Genomic DNA, 11,543 nt, shown 5'->3' with positions numbered 1-11,543 from the left:
TGCTACCTCTCCTAGACCCTTCCAGAAACTCTCCTGCTACCTCTCCTAGACCCTTCCAGAAACTCTCCTGCTACCTCTCCTAGATCCTTCCAGAAACTCTCCTGCTACCTCTCCTAGACCCTTCCAGAAACTCTCCTGCTACCTCTCCTAGACCCTTCCAGAAACTCTCCTGCTACCTCTCCTAGACCCTTCCAGAAACTCTCCTGCTACCTCTCCTAGACCCTTCCAGAAACTCTCCTGCTACCTCTCCTAGATCCTTCCAGAAACTCTCCTGCTACCTCTCCTAGACCCTTCCAGAAACTCTCCTGCTACCTCTCCTAGACCCTTCCAGAAACTCTCCTGCTACCTCTCCTAGACCCTTCCAGAAACTCTCCTGCTACCTCTCCTAGACCCTTCCAGAAACTCTCCTGCTACCTCTCCTATAGACCCTTCCAGAAACTCTCCTGCTACCTCTCCTACACCCTTCCAGAAACTCTCCTGCTACCTCTCCTAGATCCTTCCAGAAACTCTCCTGCTACCTCTCCTAGACCCTTCCAGAAACTCTCCTGCTACCTCTCCTAGACCCTTCCAGAAACTCTCCTGCTACCTCTCCTAGACCCTTCCAGAAACTCTCCTGCTACCTCTCCTAGACCCTTCCAGAAACTCTCCTGCTACCTCTCCTAGACCCTTCCAGAAACTCTCCTGCTACCTCTCCTAGATCCTTCCAGAAACTCTCCTGCTACCTCTCCTAGACCCTTCCAGAAACTCTCCTGCTACCTCTCCTAGATCCTTCCAGAAACTCTCCTGCTACCTCTCCTAGACCCTTCCAGAAACTCTCCTGCTACCTCTCCTAGACCCTTCCAGAAACTCTCCTGCTACCTCTCCTAGACCCTTCCAGAAACTCTCCTGCTACCTCTCCTAGACCCTTCCAGAAACTCTCCTGCTACCTCTCCTAGACCTTTCCAGAAACTCTCCTGCTACCTCTCCTAGACCCTTCCAGAAACTCTCCTGCTACCTCTCCTAGACCCTTCCAGAAACTCTCCTGCTACCTCTCCAAGACCCTTCCAGAAACTCTCCTGCTACCTCTCCTAGACCCTTCCAGAAACTCTCCTGCTACCTCTCCTAGACCCTTCCAGAAACTCTCCTGCTACCTCTCCTAGACCCTTCCAGAAACTCTCCTGCTACCTCTCCTAGACCCTTCCAGAAACTCTCCTGCTACCTCTCCTAGACCCTCTCAGAAACTATCCTGCTACCTCTCCTAGACCCTTCCAGAAACTCTCCTGCTACCTCTCCTAGACCCTTCCAGAAACTCTCCTGCTACCTCTCCCAGACTCTTCTAGAAACTCTCCTGCTACCTCTCCTAGACCCTTCCAGAAACTCTCCTGCTACCTCTCCTAGACCCTTCCAGAAACTCTCCTGCTACCTCTCCCAGACCCTTCCAGAAACTCTCCTGCTACCTCTCCTAGACCCTTCCAGAAACTCTCCTGCTACCTCTCCTAGACCCTTCCAGAAACTCTCCTGCTACCTCTCCTAGACCCTCTCAGAAACTCTCCTGCTACCTCTCCTAGACCCTTCCAGAAACTCTCCTGCTACCTCTCCCAGACCCTTCCAGAAACTCTCTGGCTACCTCTCCTAGACCCTTCCAGAAACTCTCCTGCTACCTCTCCTAGCCCCTCTCAGAAACTCTCCTGCTACCTCTCCTAGACTCTTCCAGAAACTCTCCTGCTACCTCTCCTATAGACCTTTCCAGAAACTCTCCTGCTACCTCTCCTAGACCCTTCCAGAAACTCTCCTGCTACCTCTCCCAGACCCTTCCAGAAACTATTCTGCTACCTCTCCTGGACCCTTCCAGAAACTATCCTGCTACCTCTCCTAGACCCTCTCAGAAACTATCCTGCTACCTCTCCTAGACCCTTCCAGAAACTCTCCTGCTACCTCTCCTAGACCCTTCCAGAAACTCTCCTGCTACCTCTCCCAGACTCTTCTAGAAACTCTCCTGCTACCTCTCCTAGACCCTTCCAGAAACTCTCCTGCTACCTCTCCTAGACCCTCTCAGAAACTCTCCTGCTACCTCTCCTAGACCCTTCCAGAAACTCTCCTGCTACCTCTCCCAGACCCTTCCAGAAACTCTCCTGCTACCTCTCCTAGACCCTTCCAGAAACTCTCCTGCTACCTCTCCTAGACCCTTCCAGAGACTCTCCTGCTACCTCTCCCAGACCCTTCCAGAAACTCTCCTGCTACCTCTCCTAGACCCTTCCAGAAACTCTCCTGCTACCTCTCCTAGACCCTTCCAGAAACTCTCCTGCTACCTCTCCTAGACCCTCTCAGAAACTCTCCTGCTACCTCTCCTAGACCCTTCCAGAAACTCTCCTGCTACCTCTCCCAGACCCTTCCAGAAACTCTCTGGCTACCTCTCCTAGACCCTTCCAGAAACTCTCCTGCTACCTCTCCTAGCCCCTCTCAGAAACTCTCCTGCTACCTCTCCTAGACTCTTCCAGAAACTCTCCTGCTACCTCTCCTATAGACCTTTCCAGAAACTCTCCTGCTACCTCTCCTAGACCCTTCCAGAAACTCTCCTGCTACCTCTCCTAGACCCTTCCAGAAACTCTCCTGCTACCTCTCCTAGACCCTTCCAGAAACTCTCCTGCTACCTCTCCTGGACCCTTCCAGAAACTATCCTGCTACCTCTCCTAGACCCTTCCAGAAACTCTCCTGCTACCTCTCCTATAGACCCTTCCAGAAACTCTCCTGCTACCTCTCCTAGACCCTTCCAGAAACTCTCCTGCTACCTCTCCTAGACCCTTCCAGACCTCCACAGGGACGTCATCAGGACCGAGTGCCTTTCCACTGTTTCACACTCATACTTAATAATAATATAATAATAATAATAATAATAATAATAATGATAGTCGTTGTTACGTATATCTGAAGAAACACGCTGAAATCAGTCCTCTGCGTTTAACCCACCACTACTTACACCAGGAGCAGCGTTTAGCGACTGATGTCACCGATCTCTTACCAAGTGAAACTGATGGGTCTTCCTGATCCTCAAGGGAAAGTGGATCGGCTGGTGTCTCCCTCTTTCTCCTGAAAAAAAATTAATCAGTGTCAGTTTCCTGTCTCATCCGAGATATTTACGCTGTTTTGACTGGATTGAGCTGTAATCAAGGTCAGGTATGGGCTAATTCCTGTGCTAAAAGTTTTATAATGAAATCATGTCTGGAAAACCACAAGCTTTTTCCTTCTGTGAACTGCTTAGTGTGATGGGAAAAACACAGAAAGGACAGAAACTACTTAGGTCATTTGCAATGTAGCATGAAGGTCCTTTCAGATAGGATGTGGTACTATACTATGCTATATATACTATATTATAAGCTATAGCTATAACTTTGATATATACTATAAACGGTGGTGACAGCTGAGGTTGTGGTCTGTATCTCAGGTGGGCCTTTGAAGAGTTTGGGCAAGTTCCTACTTCCTACTAAGTTCCAACCCGACCAATTAAATATTAAAATCAAATTCAGTCCTGTGGCCCGTTTTTCTATTTCGTATTTTTGATCTGTGCCTAAAATTGAAATATGAAAAACCAGACGTTTTTCCGTTTTTTGTGTTATAATAAAAAACAAATAACAAAATAACCAGTCACTTTTTCATGTTTTGGTTTTTGATTGCCAATGGAAAATGGAAAGAACGAATGATACACGGATTGTTTTCCACTCGCTGTTTTAATTCCCAATTTCGATTTTCAAACATATCAATGAAACCAGATAACGGATAACGATCCGTTTTCCATTTTCCGTTTTTTATTATCAAAACAAAAGATGGGTAACGGATAATTTTGGATTATTTCTCTATTTTTATTTTGTCATTTCAAAACAAAAAACGGATGGTGAAGTACACGGACCATTTTGACCCAAAGACAGTACAAGGGTAGTGCGGTACTGTAGTGCCGCACTACCGCGCTCCCAGTGGGGGACCGTCCATGCCGGTAATGATCAGGTCCATGGGGGACTAATGGACATCAATATTTGTCTCCCACTTTAGGACAACTGGCCAAAGTGGGACATTCACGTTGGACCGTTATGGAATCCTAGATGTGGCCCCAGTTTTTCCCCCAAATGTCCAAAAATCGTAACGGCAGTAACAGCTGACCTTTTTGCAGAAGGTTGGTCAGATCCAAATCCAGGTCCAGGTCCAGGTCCAGGTCCAGGTTCAGGTTCAATACTGTGAAAAACAGTTTTATGACGTTACTGCGGAGCTCAGACATCCAGGAGAATCCTGCAGTTAGAGATGGACACCTCACCTCTGAGCTCGGCTCTGGCTCGCATTAAATAATGAAAACAAATCCATGACGTTATTCTCTTCCCGTGTTGCCTTTGTTGTTGGATAACCTATTCACAAAAACAGAAGTGGCTCACGTCAAAACCATTTCACATGACCTTCCTGTCAGGATCTGACATTTCCCTGTTTTGTTTTGTACGCCCGTGTCCCTGAGTTTCACTTCTGTCTGGTCCCTCTTGTTTCCAGTGTTGTGCTAGTTACTGAAAAATAGTAACTAGTTACCTTTACTAGTTACTTCATTAAAAAGTAACTCAGTAACTCAGCTACTTAGACCAAAAAGTAATGCGTTACTATGAAAAGTAACTATTGAGTTACTTTAAATAAAAACATTATTATAATGCTCCCATTAATCCCCTCTAGCCTTCATTTCAGCAGGTTCTGTATGGATTTGCATTGTGCATCGTGTTCTGCATTCTGATTGGTTAAACAGTCTCCCCGCTTCTTCACTTCCTGTATCAATAACGTTGGTTGCTTAGCAACAAGCTGAGAACGGCCAATGAGCTTCAGCAGCAGCTCAAGAACGGGACTCTTTGATGAATCGTTCATTAGTTCTCAAATATAATCAATGGTGTCGGTTTATAAGAATCTTTTTGCCCAGAAGAAAAAAGAGCGAAGACAACGACCCATAACTATTTTTTTCTCTTGAAAAAACACTCCTGCACCGCAGCTTTAGGAGAAAAAGACGCTACAGAGTCGGGATGCAGCGGCTCAGAAGAGCAGTGGAATAAGTGCTGATCTCTGCAATTTGAACCTTCTATAATAATTGTAAAAAGAATTTCACTTATCACGGGTTCTTTTTGGAACGTAACCCCCGCGAAAAACCAGGGATTACTGTAATGACAATATCTCCATGTTGAGAAACTCATCGTCTCTTGGCTCGCCATGACCGGTCATGTCTTTGAATAAACACACTACGTTTCCTCTGGTCTCCGGGGAAAAGAAGCTTCACTTTAGCCAGAAATAACGGAGTAACGCACCGTTTGGTAACGGTAACTGCGTTACTGAATTTAAAAAGTAATGCGTTAGAGTTTTAGTTATCACAAAACTAACGGCGTTACTGTAACGCGTTGCTAAATAACGCGTTAGTCCCAACACTGCCTGTTTCCCATCTGCCCTGATTGTCTGTGTCTCGTTATCTTTTGTGTATATCTAGCAGTGGGCTGGTGATAAAAAATGTTGGGGGGGGCACTGGCGAGTGGGGATTACAACACAACTATAAACTCTACTTGAACATACATTTTTTTTATGTTATTTTTTATAACATTTTACGACATACATATACATATACATATACACATATACATGTAGCATATTTTACATAAACATATTTTAAAACTTTCAAGTAACAAAATAACATATTTGAACCATTTTTCAGATTTATTCAGTTATTATATAGATATATCAACAGATATTGTCTGAAAAATGGTTCAAATATGTTATTTTGTTATTTGAAAAATGTTAAATTTGTTTTGTTGATGAAAAAATATGTTTCTCTATTTTTCTTATTTTTGTGAGGGGGGATATATATGGTTTTTCGGCACTACCTTGTTCTCTATAGCTGATATAACATGCAACTGACAATACATAAAAATCTAAATTTATTTTGATTTCACTCAAATCCTCCCTCCAGACTTTTTTCATGAACAGTTCTTTGGGGCAAATGAAAACAACCAGTGAGGAACTCCAGAGTCCCCGGGCTATAAATCTGTGCTTGATGCTCTTATTAATAAGCTGGAATGAAGATTCTCTGAGAAGCATTTGAACGGGCTCAGGCGTGCGCCGCGGTTTTTGCATGCGGTAAAACTATGGAGCTAGAACAGTCTCATAATTCGCAAATGCACACACCGTTTCACAAATGCACAGGACAAAATACTCAAATGCACACATCGTTTCACAAATGCACAGGACAAAATACTCAAATGCACACACCGATTCGCAAATGCACACACCGTTTCACAAATGCACAGAACAATTCATACGTGCGTAGGACAAGATATACACATTTATTTTTGATGCACACACAAATATAACCTGTATATAACGGTGTGTGCATTTGCGGATCAGTGTGTGCATTTGTGAATTTTGTCCTGTGCATTTGTGAAACGGTGTGTGCATTTGCAAATTATGAGACTGTTCTAGCTCCATATAAAACTGGCATTTAACCACCGATAGAGAAGTATCCGGCAGGGCCGGCCCAAGCCTCCATGGGGCCTTAAGCAAGATGTGATTTTGGGGCCCTCTATTACTGCCAATAATACTGATTATTGATCATTCACACACCCACTATAAACTTATTTCATGTTCTTCCCTGTCATTACAAATACACTTGTAAAACTAGATGTAAGAACTTTTTGTCGTAGTTAGATTGTAATCCACAGGGATTGAGACCATGGAAGCTACGGAAGAGTATTATGGCAGGAGAAAAATAAAAATAGTATTTTAGAGGAGGAAGATTTATTTTTTTTGTGTTATGCACTTCAAGAAAAAAGTCGAAATGTCGAGAAAAAAATCAAAGTTGAGAAAAAAGTCAAAATTTCGTGAAAATGAAAATTTCGACTTTATTCTCGAAATTGTATTTTAACAATAATCTCGACATTTTGACTTTTTTCTCGAAGTGCACAATAAAAAAAAAATCTTCCCCCTCTCAAATATTTTTTCTCCTGCATCCTAATACAGACAACAGATGAACAAAGTTGCAGAAAAATCTTTCATTAATATTTATCAAAGTCAGCAGCTGCCCCTACTGGCCACACAGAGAAGCAACAGGTCAAAGGTCAAAGGTCACAGTTGCAGCAGCGTTGTTTCCATCACCAGGTCAAAGGTCAAAGGTCACAGTTGCAGCAGTGTTGTTTCCATCACCAGGTCAAAGGTCAAAGGTCACAGTTGCAGCAGTGTTGTTTCCATCACCAGGTCAAAGGTCAAAGGTCACAGTTGCAGCACTGTTGTTTCCATCACCAGGTCAAAGGTCAAAGGTCACAGTTGCAGCAGTGTTGTTTCCATCATCAGGTCAAAGGTCAAAGGTCACAGTTGCAGCAGTGTTGTTTCCATCACCAGGTCAAAGGTCAAAGGTCACAGTTGCAGCAGTGTTGTTTCCATCACCAGGTCCAAGGTCAAAGGTCACAGTTGCAGCAGTGTTGTTTCCATCATCCTACTGTCAGCCTGGCAGGTTTTTACCATCTATGGTTTTTAATCTGAAATGGAGCAAATTCAGCTACAAGAGCCTGGGGTTGATTTACACTTAATATTTAAAGTGATCTAGTACTAAGTGTGATACTGTACCCATCTACAGTTTAGGCCTACTAAAAGAAACACAATAATCAAATGGATAATTTATGAACCATTTACTGCAAACACGTTATCTACTTTATTTTTGGTTTGAGTTAAACTGCAACAGCAATTTGAAGTGGAACAACAACAATTAAAGCTGCAAGCAGCGATGAACGGGCCCTCGCGCATGCAATTTGCACCAATTAAGGTCAAGGACTCAAAAACCGAGTCCGATGACACCACCTACGACTCTTTATGTCAAACCATTCAAAGGTTATGACAGAGAAAAGTTTTCTAGGGGGCGCTGTTGAGCCGTTAGGCCACGCCCATTAATGCAAACCATGATATATCAAATTTATCACCAGGTCTGGCTTGGGTGCAAAATTTGGTGCCTTTTGGGGAACTATCAAATATGGACCAATCAGATGAAGGGTGGGCACGCTTGTTGGCGTCTAGCGTCGCCACGGTAACACTTTTGAAAGAGAAACGTAATGCGTGGTGTCGCAGGATGGAGACGCATATTTTGATGTATAACACACCTGGGTGCACGTTACGGTTCGGGCCGTATTAACTGCCAAAGGAATGGCATAAATTGCTCCAAAATTACGCGATTAATTCAAAATGTTCAAAATGGCCGACTTCCTGTTGGGTTTCGTCCATGGCACCAAAAGACTTTTCTTTAAGTTGCAACATGATACAGGTGTGTACTGATTTTCGTGCATGTACATCAAACCGTATTGTGGGGCTTGAGGCACAAAGTTTTCTAGGGGGCGCTGTTGAGCCATTAGGCCACGCCCATTAATACAAACCATGATATATCACATTTTTCGCCAGGCCTGGCTTGGTGCAAAATTTGGTGACTTTTGGGGCACGTTTAGGGGGAAAAAAGGCCCTCATTTCGTCAGAAGAAAAATTCCTACAATACAATAGGGCCTTCGCACTGTAAGTGCTCGGGCCCTAATTAAAGCCACTCAACTTAGATACCCAGAACCTCGTCAATGTGTTCTCCATATAAGAATAAATTAAAATGTACAAAAACAGACATTATTAAATAAAACAACCTACTCCTCGGATGTGCCAAACCTGTACAGACTGATCTCAGTTAATCCACTGATTCAGGTTCAGAAACGGTTTAAAAAGTGACATTCATTCAACATCTACTTTCAAACGTAAAGGTTTACCGTTTCTGTTGGAAATCATTTAGAGTTTTGAGTTTATTGTTAATTATGTGCAGCAGATTTCTGCATTTAAACCACATAAAAACGTTTAAAAACAGCCAACATTACCTTCATTTAGAGGTTCCCGTCGGAGACAGTCGGCTGCGCCTCAAGCTGCTGGGTTAGATTTGATCAGAAACTTCCTGGTGACGGGATTTAAAAACAACAGAGTGAGTGATTCCAGGGAAACGGTGAAGTCAGACGAGTCAGACGAGTCGAGACAGGCGGAGGGGAGACAGGCGGAGGGGAGAAGGAGGGGAGGCAGGAGGGGAGAAGGAGGGGAGGCAGTCTTCCTTGACCCGAAGACAGCACAAGGGTTAACCTCTATTTACCCAGGCAAACAATTTAAGAACAAATTCTTATTTGCAAATGCAGCCTGAACAAAGAGCATAAGCACTTTGAGGCGAAAGGGAGTGCTAGAAATAAAAAACAACGTTATGTAAAATTGCATAATAACAATACAATAAATACGTACAATAAATATAAATAGAATAACATTGAAAAAACATTAAGACATTATGTGACCAGTCGGCCTGATCAACGGGTGCAAGAGTCAACTGTAATTTGTTGCAGATTTTGTTTTCAGTTTGAAAACTTTGGCACCTCATTCATGCAAATACCTTCTATTCTGTAGATAAAGATTCCTGTGATTTCCTGTCATCGTAGTTGTGTTGTGTCTTCCCCAGCGGACCAACCCTGATACGGCTGATTTATGACAACTGATTTACTGTTTGTTGTAAAACTTCAGGGGATTATCAGATTTACATTAAAAACACCAAACTACACTAAAACTTGTTTGGGTTTACAACGATACAGATATCCTACGGTTTTATTTGACTTGATTTGATTTGAAGATTTTTATTTCGAACATGCATGACAAAAAAAGAGTACAAAAAGTGAAAAAACAGAATACAAATATATATATATATATATATATATATATATATATATATATATATATATATATATATATATATATATATATATATATATATATATATATATATGGCTTAGGTATATGCTTTAAGAGATCGCCATATCAAGTATTCAAATTCAAAACTTGTATTGGTTTAAAACAAGTCCTGCACCTTTATGTATGCAAATTAGCCATGTGCGCCAGCACCGCGCAATGACCGGCTAGTTGAGATGCCACAATAACATGGCTAAGCGGAAGCTAACTCAGAGTGTGTCACTTGCACACTTTGGGTTCACATCAAAAAAGGTGTCAGTGTCAGCCAGAGATGAGACGAGAGACGATGTCACAACAGAGGGTCCCGTTCCTCTCCCCCCTCTGGTGAAGGAAGTCGAGGCCGATGCTCCGGGGCAGATGCTACTGCGCCGCCCGCTGCTGCAGTGACTTGCTTTAACTTAAGGTAAGAGGCCAGCCTGCTTAATATGGCCTGAACCCACCTGAGAGATCATGTTTTTTTTTTTAAATTATTGTTATTATTATTATTTTGCGTTATGGCCTGTTATGAGTGTGATTTGTGAATGTGTAAGCTGCGCGAACCCACCTGTTGAGAGCCATCATGTTTTTTTTTTTTTTTATTTTGCGTGATGGCCTGTTATGAGTGGAATTTGTGAATGTGTTCACACAGCTGTGTTAAAACATAATTTCCTGGATGGTTACTGTTACATAACGTTAAATAATCAGTCATCATTGTGCAGGCTGAGGATCTGTTTAAGTGCACCGATAGTGGCATTTGTTGTTATTAGTGTTATTTGACCGCACAATTCATTTTCATTGTAATTTTTTTATTTATCTAAAAAAATACATAAGCCTATTTTATTTGTTTATTCGTTTCTGCAATGCACTGGTCGTGCGCCAGTGTCCTATACATGGCATTTATTCATTATGTGCACTGTGCACCAGTGTGGTGCCAATTAATGTCTTTTATTTATTTTAATGATCAGATTTAATTTGTAAATAACATTCTGCATCGTAATGCACAATTTTGCCTCCTGTTAGTAAAACAACGTGCATCTAAAATGGTTAAAAGTGTGCGTGTATTTGTCATAGGCTATAGTAGGCTGATTGTATTGGTTTATTGCATAGAGCCACACTGTTTAAAAAAAAAATAAAATAAAATAAAACGCGAGGTAGGGACCCCCCTGAATATGGATGGGTATTTCGCACACTTCCTCCCACAGTCCAAAAACATGCATAGTAGGTTAGCTGGTGATTCTAAATTGCCCGTAGGTGTGAGTGTGAGTGTGCATGGTTGTTTGTCTGTATTTGTGGCCCTGTGATGGACTGGTGACCTGTCCAGGTGTAACCCCGGCCTGAGACAGTCGGCTGCACCTCAAGCTGCTGGATTAGATTTGATCAGAAACTTCCTGGTAACGTGTTTAAATAAACAACAGATTCCAGGGAAACGGTAAGTTCAGACACGTCAGACCAGTCAAGACTAAATGTATTTACTGTTTGTTTTAAAACTTCAGGGGATTATCAGATTTACAGCCCTTAAAACACAAAACTACGCTAAAACATGTTTCAGTTGGGTTTACAACAATCCAGATACCCTATGGTTTTATTGAGGTAGGGGAAATGGACATCTGTATGTGTCTAGTCTAACAGATGCTCAGGATGTAAAACCTTTCGTTCTTTAAGCTTTCTGGTGCCCTGATTCCTCCAAGATACTTGAATTTAACATCAATTTAATTTAACTTCACTTTATGAACCACGTCCAGGACAAGGACCAGGTACTTCTGACTGAGAGTCTGATCCCGATTTGGGTT

At 42.6% G+C, this 11,543-nt stretch overlaps 1 long non-coding RNA gene across 1 annotated transcript; it reads right to left on the bottom strand.

Annotated features, from left to right (window-relative positions):
• Positions 1-4,130: 4,130 nt before the first annotated feature.
• Positions 4,131-8,939, bottom strand: LOC133451791 (uncharacterized). The gene is made up of 3 exons (XR_009783213.1): positions 8,874-8,939; positions 4,283-4,370; positions 4,131-4,203 (listed from the first exon to the last, which is right to left on the bottom strand). It is a non-coding gene; the product is annotated as an uncharacterized LOC133451791 (long non-coding RNA).
• Between the last annotated feature and the right edge of the window lie 2,604 nt (positions 8,940-11,543).

Source organism: Cololabis saira, chromosome 10 (assembly GCF_033807715.1).
Source record: "Cololabis saira isolate AMF1-May2022 chromosome 10, fColSai1.1, whole genome shotgun sequence".
NCBI lineage: Eukaryota > Metazoa > Chordata > Actinopteri > Beloniformes > Belonidae > Cololabis > Cololabis saira.
The sequence above is the reverse complement of the archived record's forward strand: the minus strand, read 5'-3'. Positions and strand labels throughout refer to the sequence as shown.